Source organism: Malurus melanocephalus, unplaced genomic scaffold (assembly GCF_030028575.1).
Source record: "Malurus melanocephalus ecotype Western Australia unplaced genomic scaffold, MMel_1.1 scaffold_39, whole genome shotgun sequence".
Classification (NCBI taxonomy): Eukaryota; Metazoa; Chordata; class Aves; order Passeriformes; family Maluridae; genus Malurus; species Malurus melanocephalus.
In genome coordinates this window covers 3,244,987-3,268,582 of record NW_026623271.1, presented here as the reverse complement: position 1 = coordinate 3,268,582, position 23,596 = coordinate 3,244,987, and the positions used below count along the sequence as shown (strand labels likewise).

The window sequence follows — 23,596 nt, the reverse complement described above, 5'->3', positions numbered from 1 at the left end:
TAGAAGACTCATGAGAGCTGTAGTTGTTGGAACATATGGGCAAGTTTAATAGCAACATTTTGAAAATAGAAGGATTTTAAAATAAAAGTAATATCCAGGGCTTTCCTGCTTTCCTGCTCAGTATTAGAATATTGTTTGCTGTTGTAAATGTTCAGAGGACCCTGTGTCACATGTTACTTGCTGAATATTGATCCTTTTTTTATTAATTATTCTGGTTGCAATTTTGCAGCATTCTTTAGAGAATTCCTCATAAAGTGGGTAGTAGGGGTTTGAGTCAGGTATTAGCAAACCTCATTCTGCAAATGGGCAAGTACAGAAAAGTTCTGAATGACAAGAGGAAAACAGGAAGATTCTTAACAGGTATTTCACTTTGTAAGTTTCTATGTTTTAATCACTAGGCAACATGGGCCCTKTTTAACAACCCTGGCCTTGTTTCCAGAAAATGCGTTTTTCCCGGTATGAAAATAATGTTATTTTTCTTAAATCCTGTGAGCTTCTGTTTTCTCAACCAGTAATATCTTCAACTGTAATTGTTCATTTGTTGAAATATTTTCAGGTCAAATAGAAAAAGCATTGTAAAATGAATGTAAATTTTAATTCTTTAATTTATGTTCAGCAGAAAGTTTTCAGGTATGGGAGTGATCACAGGGTACTCACTAACTGSGCATGGAAGGGCCCCTTGCCTTCCATCCTCCGCTTTTCCCAGTAGCAGCTCTTTCTGGGATTCTGCCTTCCCAGCTCTGAGCTKTTCCGTGTCCATGCAGCTGTGCAGCAATCTCACCTGCATTTCRCTCCACAGCCAATTCTGGTGAACTCCTGCAATATTCAGGATCGGATTCAGGCCTTACAAAGTTAAAGATTTTCATTACCAGATAYTGAAGTTATGAAGTGTTTATTAGTAGAACAAACAAAATGCTCAGGTTTTCTTTTTTGTGATGCAGCAGTATRAAGACATACTGTGTTACAATATATTAGGGGCTTTGGTTTCGTAAAACCTTCAAATTTGATTAGTTTCAGGTTAGAGAACCTTTTTTTCCTTTCCTTTGGATTTTCTTTTTTGTTTTTTTTTTGTTTTCTACGAATCATATTAAAGCAGAGAACTGAGAAAGGATCTGTTTTCCAGATTTGGACTGCCTGACTGTCTCCACTGGAGTGGTGGCAATGGCAGCAGCTTCCATCGAGGTGTCCATGGCTAGGGCATAGAGCCAACCTGCCTTCCTCCATCCTTCAGCTSGATACCAATACACTTCCATTTCCCTAGGCTTCAAACTGCCTTCAAAAGCACCCAAATTAAGAAGTCCTCTCAGACTGAACATCCTGCTGTATTACCTCTGTTGATTTCCAAGCTCAGACCCCAGCAGAGCTCACCAGCTGAGAGCCCTTTATTTGTATTTGAAGTGCTGCTGCAGATCAGCCCACGGCCCAGGTGAGCCCAGCAGCATCAAAAATTCCTGTCTCTGTTGCTGTTAAGCATCCCCTGCACCTGCTGAAGGAAGCGTTGGCTCAGGGCTTGGGGTGGCTTGGCCAAGGGTGTGATGTTTCTTGTTGATCATCTGTTAGCACTCCTGACTATTAATTGTACGTCTGCTGGACACGTGTTCCACAGAGTAGTCTGCAAAGCAGACAGCCCCACTGAGATGTTGTCAACGGCAAATGGAGCGTGAAACATTCCCTTTTCCTTCTCTCAGTGGCAGGTAGTATACTGTGGTGGAAGGAATTCATAATTAGTTGATATGAGGCGTAGACTAAAGTATACTGCCTTTAAGCAAATACTGGAAAAGAAAAAAGCAAGAGACTGCATTTTGAGGAGAAACCTGCTTGGACAGACACATGCATATTTAATCAGTCTTCAATAATTCATATAATATTAATGTGAAGCATATGGTAATACAAGTGTTTAGTAAAATGGCTTTGGCTGAAATTTTAATACCTAACTGGGAGTTGTTGCCTTTTATTTTTTATCTTAAAATTCTTTGGGAAAAGGTAGAATTAACTTAAGTAAATTATTTAATATTATTACAACTATGTGTGTTATACATATTTAACTGAAAATAGTTTARTCCTTGAAGTCACTAAGCTTCTTTAACTAAAAACTGTGCTTGATTTTGCACAATAATTTTGTGCCATGACCTCTTTCAGTGCCTTTCCCAGAGGATCCATCCCTATCATTTTCTCCTTTACTATTTTTCTTCTGACAAGGTACTGCTTTATGTTTGCTAGTCTGAATTTTTTTTAAATGACAGCTGCAACAAATAGCATAAAATAAAGATTAATGTTATAAAACCAGCAAAAAAAGGGGAGACACTGTATTCATAACAGTTTAGATGTTTGTGATACTTAATTAAAACGATGAAGTTCAGTCTGTGCCTTTCCATTCTAACTTGACTGTATTTYGTAATACCATAAAACTCCTCCAGTTTTCATTAATGGACTTTGAAAAATTTTGGTGGCAGCTCTTTTACAAACTCTTTAACCAAGTGTGATATTTCATTGTGTACAATAATGATTATTTGAGCAATTACTTGAATAATGAGTAATTTACATCTTGAAGCAGGCCCAGCATTTCTRCTGGGTTAACATGTTGGAAGAAAGGAAAGCATAGACGTCTTTGGAGACATCTCATTCCAGAAATCCAGATGTTCAGGTCCACCTCAAAAATTTTTCTGAGCCATTGTTCTGCTCCATGCACCATGTGCTTGCCAGAATGAAAGGCTTGTAAAAAAGGARGGAGTGATGAAATCCTCAGTGAATACTGTTGGGAAAACAGGACTACTTGGGAAGTACCTCAGCATACGTTTYTAGAAGCCCACACTTTAGGGAGCATCTCTACAGGGTAACAGAGACAACATAGTAGCAAAAATAGTCATGAGAATGTTTTGTCCAATCTAGGCTGAATCAATTCATGSCAGAATTTATCCCTTGTACTATGTTTGCTGAACCATGTTGAAGCTGCACTGCTGTTCTGCCTCTGTCGGTCTGGTGGAACACGAACATGCAGCGAGTGCTCACACCAGGGGCAAGAGGGGCAGTGTGTCCATGTATCATCCTGCTCTTCTTKGTCACAAAGCACATCTAACTGGGGATTGGGTGCTGATACACAGTCCCCCCCAGAGCTCAGATTGTGCTTTGTGCAGCACTTCCCTTCCAGGAATAGGGAGGAAGGGAAGCTGGAAGATGAATTCCTTTCAGTCTTTTCCCCTTCCTTCTCCAGCACTGTATATGAGCAAAGCTAGAATGCATATGCATTTGGGAAGGAATGTGTGCTGTAGTAGGAGTTACCAGCAAGGAGAATGGGAGGCTGCCATATGTTCTCCTGCACTGCAGGTTTTACTCTTTCCTGGAGATTTGTTCTAAAATCCTATTGATTTTTGTCCAAAAAATATAGTTGTCTTTTGTAAGTGATCAGTATTATAGAAGATCTGGTTATTACTGCTTAGTGTTGCTATCCTTGTGTTTATTTGGATGTAAGCAATGAGTTGTTTGAGAAAAGTCTAAGACACCTTGTTCTTTTTTTATTGTTAGATGAAGGATTTTTCTGAATTCAGATCTAGGTCAGTATTTATTATTACTGCTGGGGTTTTTGTGTTGTGCATATTGAAAATCACATTCCTCAAGCATATCTGTTTCATCCAGTAAAAACTTGTGGTATGACAATGTTATTTGGTTGCTTTTTGCTGCAGGTTTAGGTTTTTGCTGCCTAGAATATGTTAATGTATGAGGCCTTTTTCATTTTCTTTTTACTTGACTCTTGATTTATCCCCTTTAAAGTAACTATGAATTTCAAAGTTGTCTGCAAATAAATACAAGCAACCTTTCCCTAGATTGAAGACTTTTTCACTTGCTTCTACTACAGCCTATTCTTCTATCCATTTGGGAAATTCGTTCCCCTTAATTTAGGATCAGCATTCCACTGCACCTTAGAATTGAATTTAATCTACCTCACAATCAAGGATATTTTTCTCCTTAATAAGAATAGCAATATCATTCTTAATAGAGACCTTCTGATAATGTTTTCATATATGACATGGTGGGAAAGCATCTATGTAGCAAATTTATGTTGTCTCAGTGCAGGTTATAAAAATAAAATAGTAAAGTTAATAAATTTACAGAGTTCTACATTGAGCTAAGAAACCTTGTGCTGGTGTAGTCTTGTGTAGTGCTGGATGAAGACTTAAATTCATCAGATGGTGATCTGTAAGGTGTAGAGATTGACAGCTATTATGAGCTAGACATTATATTCTAAAGCAGGGGATTTGATAATTAGTTAACTTTTATTGGATGAACAGTATTGAATTTTAAAACAAATTGTATAYCCATGTAAATAAAATAGTCTTTGCTCTGAGATTTGACCCAATAAAATGGGTGACAAAAATAAAGTGGATCATTGAAATAATTCCCTGGCTGCAAACATCKGAAAAATGAACTTGTGCATATTATTTTAAAATGCAGATTTGTTAATAATGAAGTCTATATTTTATATTCTCTATTCAGCTTAGAAATCGTACAATTTTATTAAATATCTTGGGATATTSTTTTCAGTAAAAATAAGTTTTAGCTTTTAGTTCTGTTCAGAGCTTCTTATTCTTAATTCTAAAACAAGTGATAAGAACCTTWAAAAATTTAGGCTGTTGACTTCAACTAAAATGTAGGTCTCAGATCACTTTTTTTAATCCACAGCTAAAATATTTTTCCATACATTGGGATTACATCGTACTTTGTGCCTTGATAGTGGTGCATGGAAGAGCAAACTTAATCCCACATCTTGATAAGTAACTGTACCTGCATGTAATTTCTCTTGCGCATTAAACTTCTCCTGTTAAGACTTTACCTATTGCATCTGTATAAAATTTTTATGAACAAGTGCTTCATTCCCTTTTTTTTTTTACTTGCAACTAATACTAGTAAATAAAGTGTGCCTCAGGTGAAAGTGTTAAATGTTCTGAAACGCTGTTGTTCTTCACACATAATACTRTTATATATTCCAGTTTCTATAAGAGATGTTTGCATGCTGAAAAATTTATTTTCCGTACCACACTTATTTATATTTCATGGTAGTTTAAGTTCAYAGTTTATGTGTCTTTCATACAAGGGAAAATAAGAGGGGGATACCAGCTGAATTTTAATAATGGATGAGGAATTGCTTAGTTGCAGKAGTTTTCCTAAGGCCCTTTTAGTTACGGATCTTTGTCAACAATCCCTTTGAATCTTTTATAATACTGAAAGTTTTTACCTTGTCTGTGAGTATTCAGAGGAGGTCTGGCAAAGCTGATAACGCTACTCATAATTTAGTGTTCATTTCTGCCTTTATTAGTTGTGGTTTTCTTGGGATGGGGAAGAAGCTGGGCTAAATTAAMGTTAAGGTTCTAGTTCTTGTCATTGTCCTATGCATTAAACCCAAGTTGTTCTTTGAACTRGCTCATCTCTTCTCTAGACAAAAACTGCCATTCAGGTTCTTACAAGGAGAGACTTTGACATAGAATTAATGAAAACATGTCGTGGTTTGTAATTGTATGTGTGCRCTAAGAATATTATTTTAACTGAGAATTTTATTAAATTTAATCTATGAGGATCATTATTATTGTTTTGAAGTTACAGGGAGTTTTTACACAATCTAGTGTAAGTGTGTAGAGAKGCTTTGAAGGACTCTTCCAACCCAAGTTGTTCTGTGATACACTTTACAGAGCATACAGTGCAGCAGCATCACATGTAAAGCTTAGACTGGAGCATGAGGCACATTGTTACARTCAGCCAGGAGTGTTGAGAGGCAGCCTTTTTGTATTCCCCTGAGCTGGGATAAAATTACATAACTCTGATAGGAACTTTATTAATGTTTTTAATTAGAGACAGATTTTTTTTTTAATAAAGTAGATGCTCCTAAGCCAGAGACACCTCATGGTTACTGTGAGTGGAATTCATATTCGATGTGCCTTAATGTGACATTTCAGTTTGTCCAGACGACAGCGTCTTTGCTTTGTGAATTCTAAACCTTTCCACMTGTATAAATTGTGTACCATGATGGTTTGCTGTCCTCTCTTCTGCCTTTTTTAGGTCCGTGAGAACATTGAATAGAGCTAGAGTTAGGACAGTGAGAGACACAGGTGTTTGAGTGCCCTACCCTTGGGTTTTCTGACGCTATTCTTTATGTCCATCTTTAGATCATGTTTGCTTGGCTTATTTAAGAAGGTCACTTAAAGTACTGTCAGCTTTGCTCCAAATCAAAGCATGTTACATTTCATATTCAAAGGTATGTCTCTTCTGTCACAGAAATAAATTACTGTGGTTTGGCATGAGTTGTTTCTGACAAAGCCATCTTGGCTATTATTTAGCACCGTATTAAAATTTCCTTGTGCATATCAAAAGGTAATTTAATTGTGCAGTGAAATGTAAATAAGTTATTACTTTGTGGCAATAAGACTTAAAATATTACTGCTGTTTGATGATGGAATTTTGAAGAACAGAAATGTCTGAGATGCTAATTTCAGAATATTGCCAGTGTTAATGACTTCGTTGCATGAGAGCTTTAAACTCCTTCGTATATTGTTTGCATTTCAACTCAAATTTCCRGGAATATGCGCACATAGGTTGGTGATTAAGGTACTTTCTGGACTTAATTAGTGGAGCATATTGTAATTAATGAACCTCCAATCACAAAATGGAGATGTATTTTTAAAGTACTACAGCTTGGATAATGAAAACATTTACAACCTGTATCATTCATGGAAAACAATAGTACTCCTTAATATAATTTGCAATGAATCAGTGAACTTTTTTTTCTCCTTCTTCAGCCCCCGCTGCTGAGAGTTATTTTAAGAACAGAATTAACACTTACATATATACAGCTCCTATAAATCAGATGGATTTTAAAAAGCRCATTTTTGACAATGCTGAAGCTGAAGTACCTTTTCTAAGGTGGGTCACACATCAGTTGTAATTGTTCAGCAGAATTCTTTATTTAAGTGTTTCTGAAAGGCCTTATGTTTATGAAAGCACATTATTCTAATCATTCCAGATTTTTGCTTCTGTGTATGGCTGTATACATCCATTTAAGAAGTAGGAACAGACATTTTTGTAGGCTACTCTAGTTGATTCTCTTGACAACCAAATGAGATGATAAAATGGGACTAACATCATCTACTCTGAACCCTTAAAACAAAATTCACATAGTTGAAGATGGTTTCTGAYCACTTGTTAAATTGGATGTCAAAGTGTGTGCATTCTGAAAGTTCCATGTTACCTCTCATTCCCTCTTCTCAYGTTCCAAGACCTTGGAGAAAATACATTTGCTTTTCAAAAAAACCAAAATAAAGGGATGTAGAAGGTATTAATGTAATGATGTAAATTACATACACACATGGCCAAATACTCCAAACTGTACCTGGTCTGTCTCAGTAATAGGATTTAGAAGAACTAAAGAAGAGAGCACAAGAAATTTTAGGAATAAAAACCCACTGTCACAAGAATAAATACCTGAGATATTGAGGTTATTTAGTGTATAAGGTAAATAAGTCGGGCAAATAATACACATGTGAGCATAKAAAACAGTGACTGATGTGGAGAAGATGGAATCCTTTAGACTTTGCAGTTTTCTAACCAGGTCACACACCAGTTGTCCAACAGAGGGTTTCAGATTACTAAACAATTTCTACAACATGTTTCTTACAAAAGTCACAGCAGTAGGAAAAATTATTTGAAGACTATTAACTTTAGTACCAATGAAGGTGCTAATATAGAACATCTCTGAAAAAATGGAACTTAAAATATAAATTTCAATAATTTAATATGTGTCATTTATGGACAGTATTTCCTTTTAAAATCTGAGAATCTCTGAAGAGGTTTCTGTACCTCAGAAAAAGTTCAGGCATCTCTCTTAAGAAAGCTGGAACTTTGTTTCTTTTTAGTTTTCAACAGTAATTCACACTCAAGTTAACATAAAATCTGTGGCATGTTGTAGAGTCTTGGCAACACAGTCAAGACTCCCTGTCATGAGAAGCTTTGGTTAATCATTTTGCAGTTAACTTTAAAAATAAAGCACACTTCCTCATAATAATTGTCTGCTCTGCTTTTTCAGTAATGCCAGAGAATACAAAAAGAGAGTAACAAAAATTGCATTATCATTATTTTTGTAATAAATGTTAGAGGAGAAATTGTTAATCACTAGTAAATTCTTTGCTTGTGAGAATATTAGACTGCATGTGACTGCTTTTAGAAAAGAGGACATGCTAGGATATATTTAGTCTCTTGAAAACAGCAAAGTCCTGAAAGTACAAGTGGTGTTATTGTGGTAAGGTGTTCGCATGGAAATATTCTTATMTGTTCTGCAATTTAGGTTTTTTTAAGATTTTCAACAACATTTCAGTGCTTATTACCTGTTTCACAGATGTTGATGACCTTGACAACAGTGTGTAGGCATATTTATATATGACATCTAGTGAGGTTGGAGGAAAATAATAGATTTTTACCAGAAGTTTGTRAAGGTCTGCTTTATTAACTTCTGACACAATTATGTAAGGTAGCACTGTTTTAGCAATGGCGTTATGTTAAAATTTAAACTCTTTGTTATGCTTTAATATACCCATAGTGTCAAGACTTGGCTGGCATGCATATTGTCAAGAGGTCAGTGAAAAATTATTTTTGGGTATAGTTTAAATGTACAGAGATTACAGTTTAAGTAATGTGGTWATTCTGTTATATTCTTCAGTAGGCTTTTTTCCCTAAATAACTGTCTTTGTGGACTCAGATAAATAGAGAAGCTCTTGAGTTTTCAAATTTGAGTTCTGAAATTCTTATTTGCTTGGCAGATTTGTTCTCATGAAAAATAAGCRTTGAAAGACAAAATGTATGCATATGTATAAAATTCACCCTTGGTTGCTGACTGCTGCAAGTTAACCTCAGCAGTGTTTATATATGACACAAATGATGTCACAATGTTTATCCAAGTGACATTGTCACAGGAAATAGCTATTATTAGCCCGAATGGTTCCCTTTTAGGAATCCTTTCAAACTTGATCCTGCCTCTTCAAGTTTATTTTGATACAAGTCCCTGAAAAGGTCATGCCCTTCGATTACAAAATCTTTTGCCTCTCTTCTTTTTGTTCTTGCTTGAAAAAGCAAGCTAACGACACTTGAACATAATTAGATCCTGTGTTTTGCAGATGACCCAGATAAGTATTTATCACCYAAGAAAGTTAGATAAAGTCCCTGATCTAGAGTTTTAGTAAAAGTGATATCATATTAGGTGTCAGAACAATTCCACAAAGTTCAGAGGTGTTCTGAGGAATTATGAGAAAATTTGTGCAGGGTTAATGTGGAGTTCATTTAGCTAGACCCCAGCCATTTGGAGCTCTGAAGTCAGAAATTCCTGTAAGAGTCAAAAATCTCTGTAGTAAACATACAGTGTGAATTGTTTTTGTAGGGAAAGGTTATTTGACACTGAAGGAAGTGTAGTCAAATAGGAATTCCTTTGTCTGTAGCTATGTAAGAGGATGGATCTGACTGAACAAATGTGAATTTTTTTTACATGACGTATAGATGGTTTTTGTACCTTCTTGAGCCCTTTTAAATGCTATGTTAAGATTTAAAACAAGTATCAGAAAGAAGGTTTAGCACTGAAAACGCTGGGTTTAGTTTTCTTTAATGAAAAGCAGCCTGTGTTTTAAGGTGTAAATCCATGTTTAAAATACATCTCCTAGGAAAGTCATCTCAATACATAGTGATGGAAGACAGTATTTTRCTGATGCTGGAGCCAATCAAGATCCTTTATTACAAGAATTGTTCAATCACCATCACCCCTGCTGGGTGAAAGATGATACATTACATAGTACAGTTCACCATACTAGATCAGATTAGAGTTATGCCTTCAATTTCATTGCCAATTTGGAATGGATGCATAGGACTGTGCAACGTAGGCCTGGGGAGGAAACTGATGTGTTTTAGGATTTATTCCTACATTATCAAATCATCCTTTGATCCCTTAGGTTAGAGAATATTTTATTACCCTTGAGATTCTGTATGCAGACAGACAAGCATTTTCACTGATRTAGTGATTCAAGAAGCAAAGTTCAAATAATCAATAAGAAACCATAATTTCTGCAATGCTGCCTTATGTTCTTTGTCAGCAAACAAGGAGGGTGAACAAAGATTCATAATCTCTCCAGAGAAACAGCACAAGTMAATAAGGCAGGTGGAGGATTCAGATCCTGGGAACCCTTGCCATAACTTGTCTTAAGTTAGCAAAAAAAAAACCCCAAAAGTAATCTATCATTCTAGAATGGTGTATTTTTGAATACTTTGCAGATTGTGCACTTTATCTCTTCAAAATAACCCCTTTATAAAAACTTTTTTTTTCAGGTACACTCCATTTTAAATCGCAGGGGTGAACAGAAATGCCAGCAATTTAGTGTCGTTTGCTAAAAAATCCCTCTCCAGGGAAGAGGCTCGTGAACCAGGATTTAATTCAGAAGAGAAAACAAGTCTAAATTACTATAATCAGTGAACTTCTGTTCACATTGATGATAATGAGCTGATCCTCTAAAGCTTTCATATTTGCTTCTGTGTCTGTAAGGATACTAAGGATCTGATGGGTAAAGCCTTCTTGGTGACAACTGCCCATTRGGAACAAATATACATAATTTTATTCCAACCAGAAGAACCACTGCTTCTGAGACTCTCCTGAGTGTGTGAATGATGTGGTAATTTTTTTTTCCAGGTTTAGTCAGTAGATAGAAGGCSTGTAGGATATCCATTTGTAAATCAAAATCTCGATCTAAAATCTATCAGAAGGGTCAGAAAGTGTGTCTGGGATGGTTGGGAAGCTGTGGGAGATTCCAGATGGTAGAATGGTTACAATGTGTTACTGCATTCTGTAAGCTAGAGGTTAGAGGGKTGTAGTGTTGGTATAACAAAGAAACCTTTTTCTGCTTATTAATCCTGCAKCTTGAAAAGCTAATCTGTATGGATTTGTTTATTTGGCTTGAACCTGCCTTGTGTTTCTGCAATGAATGAGATGTTACAAGACAGCTGAGGAGTGGCAGAAAGCTGACACGTTTCTACAGTTCATTTATTCTGTGTGTTCTGTATCGCTTGTAGAGCAATCTTCCCTATCTTGACCCTTTCACAGCTTGTTGTGTGAATGTTTTGACTGTGTTTTGGTGTTAAATAGTTGTTGATAGCTGCTTTTCAGTAAACCTCTTGTTTTTTAAATATACAGACTGTCTCAGTTGGTCTGATAGTAGACCAMCTGGTGCTGGAGTCAGAACTCCTARTGAAATGTTTATTATTTCTTCTAAATGTTAGAAGTTTATCAATATACCACATATTTCCACCCCCGAAGAACTAACTGTGCAAAAGCAGTACTCAGTAGCAAACCTTTTAGTGGGCTGTGCTTAGCCATGCTGTGTTAACGGGCTGTTYTAAGTTGATTCAGCTACTGATGTTTTTTGTATAAACCTTTCCCTCTAGAATTCTGCCAAAACATATTCGTTTGATACAACTTGTAAATACTCTGGCTGCTCTTTGCTTGTTATTTGGCTAGATCTAACTTCARAGAATCATTCTTAGGCCATCTTTGAGATTGTTTCTTCCTGGCCAAAAAAACCCTAACAATTGTGTATTGGCTAAGAATATTATTTATGATCTGCTGCAGGCAGAGTATCCTGAGTGTGAGAACTGATTTAACTACTGCTCTACCACAGACCTACACTTGGTATAAGGACATAGAAAGCAAAGCAGAGCTGCTATTTTCTCAAAATCTCCAAGAGGTTTATTAAATACATGGTTTCGCACATAAACACAAAGGCTAAAAAGATCCACTAAAACTATAGTAMTCTTTCTCACATTTTGGACCTCCCCACCTGTTATTCACTGCAGCTGTAGACTTTCTCAGGAAACATGTTTTTCACATGGCCTTCAGAAGTATTTTCATGGTGCCTTCTTTTTGGAATTCATTACCTTTTGTTGATAAGTAATAAAGACTCTATAATTAAAAAAGTAATCTTGAATTTTCACTCACCTTTAATTTTCACAGGAATAATTAGGAATTGTTTTGTTACCTTTTGGTTGAGTATTAGTAAAAATAAACTGGAGGAGAGAAAAGGCAAAAAAGGTAAAAAGAATCTGGAATAGGTGTACTTGAGTATGATCTGTGGTTATAGTGAATAGCTACTATAGYAGGCTTTTCAGTAGAAAAAAGGCCATTTTTTATTTCCAAGGATTAAAGCACATAGCTTGTATTTAATTTTGTGGTATTTGATTTTTTATGTTATTTGTGTTCATCCAGCCCTGTAACAAGCATCAATGTGTCATCAGAATTAGTACATAAATTACCATTATTTTTTCTGTGTTTTGACCTTTTTCTATCAAGCCAAAGAGAATAAGGCATTCTTTTTACCTTTTCTCAATCCATGGCTCATCTCTTTCAGTTTGGCTTTTAGGATGCTGCTGTTTGCCTCCTCCTTCCCAGCTGTTCACTAGAAGATTCAGAACTGAAGCCAATTCATTTGCTTTYCTACTTTATTACCAAAAATGGCAAAATTTTGCCAATGTTGTCATTTTCCCATCTCAATAATAGATAATAAAGTTGCACATGGGAGTTTTTGCATATCTTCAATTTTTTGAGTGTGGGTGGAATACTATTTCAGGCTCTTACTCTGAAATGCTAAAACATGAAAGACTGTATTATGTTTTTTTTTCCATGATAACCAATATTTTTAGCTTATTTCTGATTCATCTGAATCTGAGCACAGATACAATGCTTTAAACATCTTGGGAAGACAAAGTGTTTCAGACACTTGCAGTGTAGACAAGAGGGGACAACCCTCCCCAAACTTCTGGAAATGTATGTTTTTGTTTTTGCATTTTATCAGAAGAGGAAGTTTATTGATTTCAGCTGTAATTTAATTTAATAGGAGCTAGTATGGAAGACAAATTCTGTTGAATTTAAGGACATCTGAATGCTATATTGTACTGGATATTTTGGCTTTATTGCATTTTTAAATGCTGTATTGCTTTATTAAAAAGATGTTTGGACAATTTTTTTTAAAAAGTCAAATGAAGAACAAAAACCTCTTTGGTATTGCATATAATATCCAGGGCCAGATAGAGACATTGTGAGGAATTACTAACATTACTTGACTGGAAGTAATAAAGTCTGGCACGCCATGTTGCTGCTGTGAAGGGATCTGTAGTCTTCACTTGCTCCAACTTTGCAGTGAAATCATATGGCTAACACCATTCCTCCTTTAGTTTGTCTCTATTCTTACTAATGAAAACATAGGTGGCCATCAGTTTTGTTTGAGAAAGGCTCTGAATTGTGAGTTACTGCAGATTTTAATGTGAAAGGAGAATATGTTATATATGACTCAAGAATCAATATAAGTACATACAAATAATTTCTTACATAAGATTGTATAATCTTTAAGAGCTAAAGAACATTTTTTTGTAGAGGAGATGCAATTTGTTTTAAAGAATTAAAAAAAAAACACTTAGGTAACTTATCCACAATTTATCTGTTTGGTGATTGATTTTTTTAGAGGAGACAATGTATTCCTCAAAAATGCAATGCTAGTGTTTCAACAGACAGCAAAGCACCTTTCCCTATTAAAGGCAGTGTAACAGAGTGTAGGTGCATGTGGGACAATGCCTGTGTGCAGGTACTGTACAGATACGCAATGTGTAATTTTGGAACACATCTTGAAGGGTAAAAGAATCTTTCAAGTACCTCTCTTGGCATTCTCAGTCATGTTGCTATGTTAATATTTTATTGTTCTGAAAGCAAATGTCTTTCTGAGGTAGCAAATCTTTTGGCCTTCCAAATGTATTGATGGAATTTTAGTTTTCCTTCTAACATCTGTGTTAAAATACATTAGATGCTATTTAAAATGGTAATGTGTCATAGGAATATGTAATAAAAGTCTTTATAGRAGACTTGTACTGACTAACAGTTAAAAATTTAGGTATTTCTAGAATTTCTCAGCTACCACATTTAATCTGTAGAAGGCAAATTTTAAACGCTATCTAGTTTGGATTTCAGAAAAGTAATTGGATTCTCTCCTGGACTGGAAAAGGGAAATACTTTTGTGGTAATTTCATGCAGTGTTCAGAAGAGAATGTTCTCCTTTCACAGAATATTCCATGTCAGCAYAGCTCCTTGGGTTACAGATTTTAAGCAGGATATCTGTGCTTAGGATGATGTGCTGTAGTGGCAATCAGCCTTTATTCCATGAGCCACGTGTCCTGTCAGGACCATGACCCACTCTGGTGTCTGCCCCTGAGAAATCACTGCATGGCGAGGGCAGTGCTTCCCATGGTGAGCGCCTTCGTGATGCTCCCCCAAGACATTCCTGTGCACAGGCCTTGGAATTGTTGTGTGTGTGAACATGGCCCACCTTCACACCCTTTCTTGGTGTCCCAGAAATGCCTCATAACCACGCGTGTGCTGAGTCTGCCTCATGACCAGCACAGGTTTCTCAAGGGTGGGTTCTGTCAGAGCAGCTTCATTTCCTTCTGTTAAAGGGTRTTTGGTTTAGTGGATGGAGATGTGAAAGGTGAAGCCTGTTATTTTGTCTGTAATACTTCTTTACCTGTGGTGTTTTAAAATTCAAACTGAGGAAGGATAATCTAGACTTCATAAGGATAATCTGAAACTTCTACAAGATCAATGCAGAACAGTTTGGAAAACAATACACCATGTGAATCCTGTTCCAAAATGGAAAAATGTATCAAGTGAAGTTCTGCAGGGATTTGCCCCACGGCTAGCCCTATTCAGTGCTTGCATTAATGGTTTGGATGATGGAATAAAGAATTTACTTATTAAATTTGCAKGCTACATTTGTCTAAGAAGAATGAAGAGGTCTTGATAAGCAAACYACAAGAGAAACCAGTGACATTTGTGTTAAATAGAAGATAAAGAAATTCTTTAAAATAACAAATAAATAATAAAATTTGCTGAAGAAAAAATGTATCAGGTTTCACATAAGAAAATAAAAATGTTAGAATAATTGTTTGTTGGAGAGATGAAATGGGTATTATGTTTGYTAAGTAGAGCAGGGAGCAATTTATGTTCTTGGAAACAAGGAACAGTGTTTGAGAAAAGTATACTCCAATGATGAGTGCTGTAGAGATCCAAGTCTGAAGAATATATTGTCCCAAGTTAAAATATATATTTCAATAATAGTAGACMTTCAGAAATATGTGTAAATCTCTGTGCTTAAACTATCTGTTGGTATTTACTAAAGCTTTTAAATTAGAGCATGAGGTTGAAATGAGGTGCATGTTTGTGGTTTGCTATGACTGTATGTCTAAGAAAGGCTCTGCACACAATGTCAAAAACAATCTAAGGGACTCTGTTGGCCTTTTGAGGGGTAATGCTCTTCTAAGATATTGCAAATAATTTGRAAGGATCCACTCAGGAATTTCTCTCAAAATATTTGTGCTGTACTCACCACACCTACTCAGTTGCTTAATATAAGATCGCATTGAAAAGCTTGTGTGCAGATGTAGAGATAATAGTCATGTAARGAAATGGTAGAGTATAGCTCACATCTTAGGAATTTATATGCACATTACGGAGAGATAATTTTTGTGTGCAGTAGTTAGCACATATAACAGGTTTCGAGGTTCTGTATTGGGGATTGTTTCTTGAAAATGAATTGTACTGGAGATGAGTGAAGGTGGACACGGTACTTGTGTAGGTTAAATGGAGCTGCAGAACTTTAGCAGTCAGGCCCAATGTAAATTTATACATAAAAAACTCAGTGCACTGCAGAACTTAGCACTTGCAGTAACACAGCATCATACTATATTACTAAACTGAAGGGAACAGTTGACAATTTCCTTCGGGTATCAGTTCCCCACATCTCTCCCTACTATCATCTGTACCTTTTCTCCACTGGAGATAGTGTTATTATGTTCAAACTGGAATTGTGTGGTTTTAACTTGTGTGGTCTTAACTTGTTTAGCATGTGAAACATTATTAAAAAATGTGTACAACATACACATCCTGGTATGGACCTGTGTGAATACAGATAAAGCACTGTAGGACATACTGAAGAGCTGTTTCTGGGAATTCCTCAAAATGTCCATTAAAAAAAAAAGTGAATTTCAGTCATTAGACATTTTGGCAACAGTCCATGATTTAAATGGCATTGTAGTCTTTATTCAGGATGTCTGTCTGACCAGAAATTGAAGACAACTTTTTTATATTTAGCTTAGTAAYTAGCGGTACTAAATTATGTAGGTATAACGTCAAAGCTAAAATAATAATTTAATTTTCTCAAAAAGTGAGTATCTAACATGAAACTTATCTAATGTCTAAAAGAGACCTTATACRTAGTTTTATGTATGATTTAATGCCTTTACTTTTTGTCAGTCCATGGAGTTTTATTTACTGGTGCATAACTAGGAAAAGATAATTTTTAGCTGATGTGCTCAGCTGTCATTTTTGTTTAAGCCTTGTGCCAGATGTTACAAGTATCTGCATGTTTTTTAATGGACCATTTCAGAGAAAGTACTAAATTGCAACGTTTAATCAGATTAATTCTCAGTATTACTGATAAATCAATAAGCATCCCTTCTGATAATGTATGTTGCCCAGGTTTCCAATAGAATGAGAACAGCTTCTGAGATTGAGAAACTTTCATGCATCTTCCAGAAATTCCCTGCGGCAAATTTCATATTTACTGCACATGGTTTCCAGAAGGGAATAGCAAACATAGAGCTACTGTTCTCTGGTATTCTGTATTTTATGTTTTGAGCTGAGGAACTGGCATTTTCAGTAAAAGTTTACTTGAATTTGGTCTGTCTCTGTACATTAGATAACTCCATCATCTGTGTTACCAGAATTCCTTACTGTTGCTGTTGCTGTTGTGGTTACCCCTGCAGCGCCTTTGTGACAGAGGTGAAGTACCAACATCAGTATTTTGCAGGTGAAGAACAGAAGCCCAGAGAACAAGAGGTCCTGCTCAGATTTATAATGCTCCCAGGTCTTGCCATGCACAGTAAGGGTTGTGGTGGTGGGGGGGAGTGTAGTGTGGGGTACAGGACTGGGGTTCACAAAACCACTTCAGTCTTATAGATGAACGAAGTGAGCTGGATTAAACTCTTGGTGAATTAAGCATTGAAGAATGAGATATGCAGCAGAGAATGTCAGTGTACCAAAGCTGAACCTCAGCACACATTTACAGCTCTTCTAGGGGAGGTTTTGCTAGGAATCATCAGCTGCTACCTTTCCTGAGGCATAAGCACCTGCGGCTTCCTTCTAGGCATGGGTACCTGTTCCTCTGAGTGCACAAGTGGTGAAACAATGGAAGTGCTGGGGAAGAAGTGTTAAAACACTTCAGGAAGTTGGAACGAAGACCGGGGTCATCCTAAGCCTGAAAGGCTTTGTCCTATGTCACATTTGGGAGGGAGTGACCTGCACCAGGCACACCCTGCTGTGGCTACCAAAGGTCTCAGAACTAAGGCATGGTGATTTTACAAGCTTGTCATTTACTTGTGCAGGCAAGACAATTCGTTTGTGTTAGAGGTTGGATCTGCTTAATAAAGATGGTGTAGACCCAAGGGATGTGATATTCATAGAGCAAAGGGAAAAATGATTGCAGTCCAGTATGGACAGTGTATTTGGGAAGTTCTTTTCTTGGCTCATTTTGTGAATTTAGGCCTCAGTGACTTGCTGAAAATCSTATCTTACACTGCTAAGTCTGAACCCTAGTAAACAGATTTTTTTCCTCCCTGTAACTTAAAAACAGACTTAAATCATTGAAAGAACTGCTATTTCACAGACTGTTCATTAACTGTGCTATTACCTCTTACCCAGGAATTCACATGGTTGAAACTGATGTTAAAAATAAGCTTTCCCATACTCTGTTGATTTGAACCTGAAAAGGGGGAAGGGACTGCAAACAGCATCTTTTAGTATCACTTCCTTTCTGCTGCTGCTCTGGCTGTGATGCAGAGACAGTTTAGTTAGGCATTCCCCCCTGTCCCTGCTTTCTTTTTTAAATTTTTTTTTTTTATCTCCCCTTCTTTCATTACTCAAAGTTATTTTTTAAAATAGAAATACAGAAGGCAGAAGCAGTGATTGCTGCAACAAAGTACTATGGAAACCCGTCACRAAAACAGTTTCAAATCAAAGTGAATCTCTAGCTGTTTAAGGAGTCCATGTATTTGTCAAACTCTAGTGTCTCCTCTACAGACAACAGCCAGAGTTGAAGGGGAAGGAGGTTAATAGAGCAGTGTGGAGGGAAAATCCATATTCTTGCATTTCACTGGGGGAAAATGCATTTCTGGGCTCAGCCTTGCAATTACATATCCTGCAATGAACTTATCTGGGACCTAAAATTTCTCAGTTATGTAATGTATTGTTATGCTGTGGTAGCAATATTGTCTTTTATGGTTGGTGGCACACRTTTGCTGTAAAATCTTGTTATTCCAGATGTTCTGTTGTTTGTTTTTTGTGGGTTTTTAAAGAAAACTTAGGCAGATGAATTACTCACAAAAGAAGGTGATGCTGAGAGCAATAACTAAGTAAGTGTATCTTTGGCATACATTTCAGTTGTGGATGATRGTCCATATTCTTCAGAGGGAAGATCAAAGCATGATGTAAATGCAGTAGATCCTATGTTGCTTGATATTTGTTCTCTGTGCCGTTGCTAAAGAAAACTATTAAATAAGTTCTGTTGTTGTCATAGCATGCAGAAGATTTTGTCTTTCTGTGGTCATTTAAGTTGCTGAGCATATTTTATTATGTTTGGTGGTTGTGTTCATTGCTGGTAGAAGTATTGGAAAGCAGAATCTAATAAACAAAGAATACATAAGGAAGACATATCTTTTTTTTTAGTTCTAAAAAAATACCGCTGTTCTTAAAGGATTATTAAGGAAAAAAAAAGACTTTTTGGTGGAGAAGTCACTCTGAACTAGTAGATAAATCTTTTATAGTGTGTAAATGTAGAAAAACATATTTTTTAATTGAAAAATATTTTATTTCCATATTTTGAGCTAAACTTTTTACTGCTGGGTTATAAAGCCTTGCCAATAATAGACATGGTGGTAGTCTCTTTTGTCCTGTGAGATCCTGATCTTTCAGATTTTGATGAGTCTGTGCACATTTATTAAAAGATATATACTGAATTAGAAACAGATTATGGGATTGTGCAGACTTTGTCTGCTTTCAGCTGTGATATAGAAAGCTTTGTATCACTTTGCCATTGTGCACTTGCCCTATATAGAGGTAATTTAGGAAGTCTAATGCAATTGATGCCCAACTGTGACCTGGTATTTTTGTGAAGGTAAAACTCTTCACTGTTCCTAGCCTTTCTAAATGGTTAATCAAAGTGGATTGACAGATTATGTGTCTGGGTTTTTTCTTTCTTTTTTTTTTTTTTTTCGTGTAGGTGTTTGTGACTCATAAATGCAGAATTAGACCGAAAATCTGTGACTGGATAATGGAGTATTTGCAAGTACTTTATTGCACTTTTCAGTGCAGCACAACAAATAGCCTTCACTTTCCAGTGTTTATTTATAAGGATTTATTATTGTGTGGCCCTGCTAATCTCATAATTTCTGCTCCTGTTTTTATGATAGTGCAAGAAAGTGGTTTATAAATAGTTTCTATAAATGGGTATTCCTGAAATTGCATCTGATCTGAACAATATTTTTATATAACTGTCTTTTATGGTAAAGTAATAGGTGAAAATTGAGAAGTCATTAATGTTTTATATCCCTTCACTCTGCTATGAATCACCACTTAGCTGTTTGCCAAAATCTTTGTATTCTGTTTAGTGACAATTTTATATGAGGATCAGCTGCATAATTTTTAAATTCACTTCTGGTTCTTTTCTTTAAAGATCCAATCAATTAATTTGGCTAGTTGTCAACTAACATGTAAACTTAATCTTCCATTGTAGATGATGTTTTAAATACATATTAACTAGAGCTGGATAATACTTTTTGAAGAATTTGGATAGCATTACTGGTCCAAAAATTTTAGATATGAGTAAATTCTAAGGAATTAGTAGCAATGCAGTGTGTGTGTGTGAGGGAAAAAAAAGTCAGAATACCTGGTAAAGCTATTAAAAATGATCTTGTGTTTTAGAGCTCCCCGCTGAGACTCGTTATCTTGAAGTACGAAACACTTAGTTTGGTTTCATACCAATTAGTAAATGTCATTTGCGATCACTAAAAAATTATTCCTCAAATAATACCCGTCATGAAAACACAGGAATATTTAATAATATTGAGTTCATCTTTCTTTGCAGAGAGAAATTATTTTAAATTAGAGACTGTTGCATATTCTACTTCTGTGTTCTGGTTGTCCATCTGTTTAGGTGGTTTCTCTGGACTGGAAAACTGTCAACCCTTATGTCTTGGACAGCTCTGACCACATTGAGAAACTGAAACTACATTAAGACTAGATAAAACCTACAAGGGCAAGAATGTATCTGATTTTAGTACTTTTAAGGTAATGAATGCAAATATGATGATTGATTCATCTGTTTGTGTACGGAGAGGTCTGGGTCACTGCTATGAGCTACTCAGCTRTGTAAGACTTTGTAAATAAAATATATTGACAGGGTAGAATGAAGAAGACTGGGAACAATGTGTGCCAGTATGGAAAGAGGAAACCAAATTTAGGACTTGAAGGTAACTCCAGAAAGAAAGATGTGAATGGGAGGAGCTGTTATGAGAAAAAGACTGCAGAAAGATTGGAGGATAGACTGGGTGATGGATAAGGTGGAGCAGTGAAATAAGGAAGTGGTATTTCTATTGCTACAGATGAAAAAAGGTAGACTGAGATTATATCTTTTTGAAAATAGTTGAGGTAAGACTGGAATGGGAATCATGAAGGTTTTTCTTTATCAGACATAGCAGTGTTTTAATTACATGGGTCTAGTCTTTATAGAATGAGCTTGAATAAAGTAGTCCTCCAAAGTCCTAGTCSATTAAAGGGTTTTATACCAAATCGATTAAAATATTTCCAAGTTGCTTTAAATACTCAAAAGTGAACAGCATTATACAGCATCAATATATGCTATATTTAGCATATTCTGCTAAATTCCAGGGATGCAACTGAGCAGGGACTGACATTGGCTTTGGCTGGGTCTCTGTATAATCCATCCCAGCCTTTTAAATTGGTACTTTGGTGTGTCTGTGTCTCTTCAGAACTAAAGCTGCACTGAGGTTCTTTCTCTCCAGATAAGATAGTATGTTATTGTTAAACGCCTCTCCTAGACTGTAATTCTATTTGTGGTTTGTACTGTTGACTGTTGATTGTTAACAGGTTCTGCAGTAATGCAATTAGGTGATCCAAGAAGAACATACAAAGCATTAATAAGCCACATCTGCATAGAGCAGAGTGAAAAATATGATCGACTAACCATGATACTCATCTAAATAAGATAATATAATTCATTTTGCCTCTTTCTCAGGTTAAAAATCTGCTCTGTCTTAATCCTCTCAGAAAAAAATCAATGCTTCATTGTGTTCTTGATCTGCTACTCATTGCCACATGAAATTCTGCATTATAGTACATTGTTGTGTTTATGGTAGCAAAAGATTTAAAGCTTTGTGTTAGCATGAAATGACAAAGGGAACTGAACAGTATATTCATTAGAAAGGAGAAGTCTTGCATCAATATATTTTTTAGRTGATGAATGATGTCCTCTGTGTAGAAGAAGAGATGCACTTAGGTGGTAATTCCTCTCCTTTCACCTCCCTTCTGTCTTTCTGCAGGCAGCATCCCCAGTAAGTTCCCATTTGTGTGAAGGTTTCAGAATGTATTGCAGGCTGACAGCTGAAGTGAGGGGTGGGGACTGCCTTTTTYCAGTGTTGGAACTGGATCCCAATGCCTGTGCAAGCTGCCATCAAAGCTAGGCACAGTATTTCTTTTTCTTTCCTTCACAGTAAAATTGTTGTATGATAGAGCTTTGACCATTTGTTTTTAAGGGGCTGACCATCTATTTTTTTTAAAAAAAGCTTAGAGATATAAAATCTATTTCTATAAATGTAGAATCTGTAACAAAAAGAGGACWGTTTTGTCATGCTTGTCCCAGTGGACAAATTTACAAAAGGACTTGGAAGACTTAGATTTCTATCAGGACRTGGGTAGCACTGCCAACTCTGAAGAAGTGTTTGGGGTATATACATGTGCTTGATCTCATTCAAGCTGGCCTCAGTGAAACTTGATGAAAATTGTCCATTGTTGCATTCTCCTGGAACTGTAAGAACTGGGAAGGGGAAATGGAGCAGGAAGAATGTCTTCTGGCTCATTCCTAAGCTGCCTGGTCTGGTAAATGCTCTTTGAGCAAGCAGGACTAGGTGATCGCCTTCAGTCCTGCCAACCTACAGTTCTTCACCAAATTATCTGCAGACTTTCCTGTAGGTGGGTGATAACTTTGAGTTAAGAAAAAAAAGTCAGCAAATCTGACCTTTGATGGAGGTCTGTCTGTATTTGAGCATGAAAATATTGGCAGAAAAGAATTTAAAATGGAATAGCTTCTTAATGTTTTTTCCTTTTAAATGCTTGAGGGGACTTTATGGCTGTTGACAATATATGCACAGATTCCAGAAATGAGATGTTGTCACTTGCATAGGTAATTATTATCTTGTTGCAAAGACTAGCAGGAGAACAAGAAAACCCAGATGGCTTTTGGTAGATATTTAAATTATTCAGAGCATACCATTTAAAGGACATTTTGTCTGAATTAGGATTTTTTTTTTTTGTAAAGAGAGAAAAACATGTTATAACCCTTCAGTAKCTAATTCCTAAAATTAATTGTTAAGACTGAGTTAAAAGTAAAACCTCACATTTCTGTTTTGTAATGGCTTTGTTCAACTATCTAACAGAGTGAGCATGTACATAATGATATTGTGAGGTAGAAGAAAACATCTGGTCACAAACTTGTCCAAGTACCAAAATTAGTAATGAGATTTTGTGTCCTTATACTTTTGTTCTTCAATAATGGGACTTGAATTGGCAAGTGCAAGTCAGGGTTGTGTAAGGACAGGAAAGGTGCTGCAATGTTTCCTTCTGCTCTAACCTTCATCAGAAAGGGACAGCTGTGTTTTTAATTGAGAAGCCATGTCTTCAGCTGTGAACTGATTTGTTATCAGTAAGGGCTTTAGAGATTGGTCAAGTTGTATAAAAGGTGAGAGAAGCATTTTAAGAAGCTTAACTTAATTTGACTTAGAAGCCCYCATTTTCATGTCGCCTCACTGTTTTTTTATATTTTTTATGGTTTCTACTCTGCCTTTATGCTCTTCCTACCACTCAAATAGAGCATTGTAGGGTAAAATTTGTAATTGTTATGGGCTAGTCGATCTCGATGCTCTGCTCTCAGAGGTGCCAGATACTTTGAAATTGCTGTCACGTTGATAGCCTAAGGCTTGATAAACTTTGTAACATTGCTTGATGTTTCATGAGATAATTCTTTRCAACAGTTCCTGATGCCTTTCTGTCCCATTAGCTCTTAGCCATCTGTTGCTTTGATTACACTATTATGGTGAATAAGTGTTTTGGCAAGCTATTTAGCTGTGTTGAAAAATCTTGTTTCTTTGCTTTCTAGTATTTTGTTGCTACTGTTTCTTTCTTTTTTTTTTTTTTTCC

The 23,596-nt window shown here is 36.1% G+C and overlaps 1 protein-coding gene across 1 annotated transcript in view; it reads left to right on the top strand.

The window, feature by feature from the left end:
• Nucleotides 1-23,596, top strand: part of COG5 (component of oligomeric golgi complex 5) — a 170,758-nt gene that overhangs the window by 76,932 nt on the left and 70,230 nt on the right. The gene's annotated exons all lie outside the window — the stretch shown is intronic.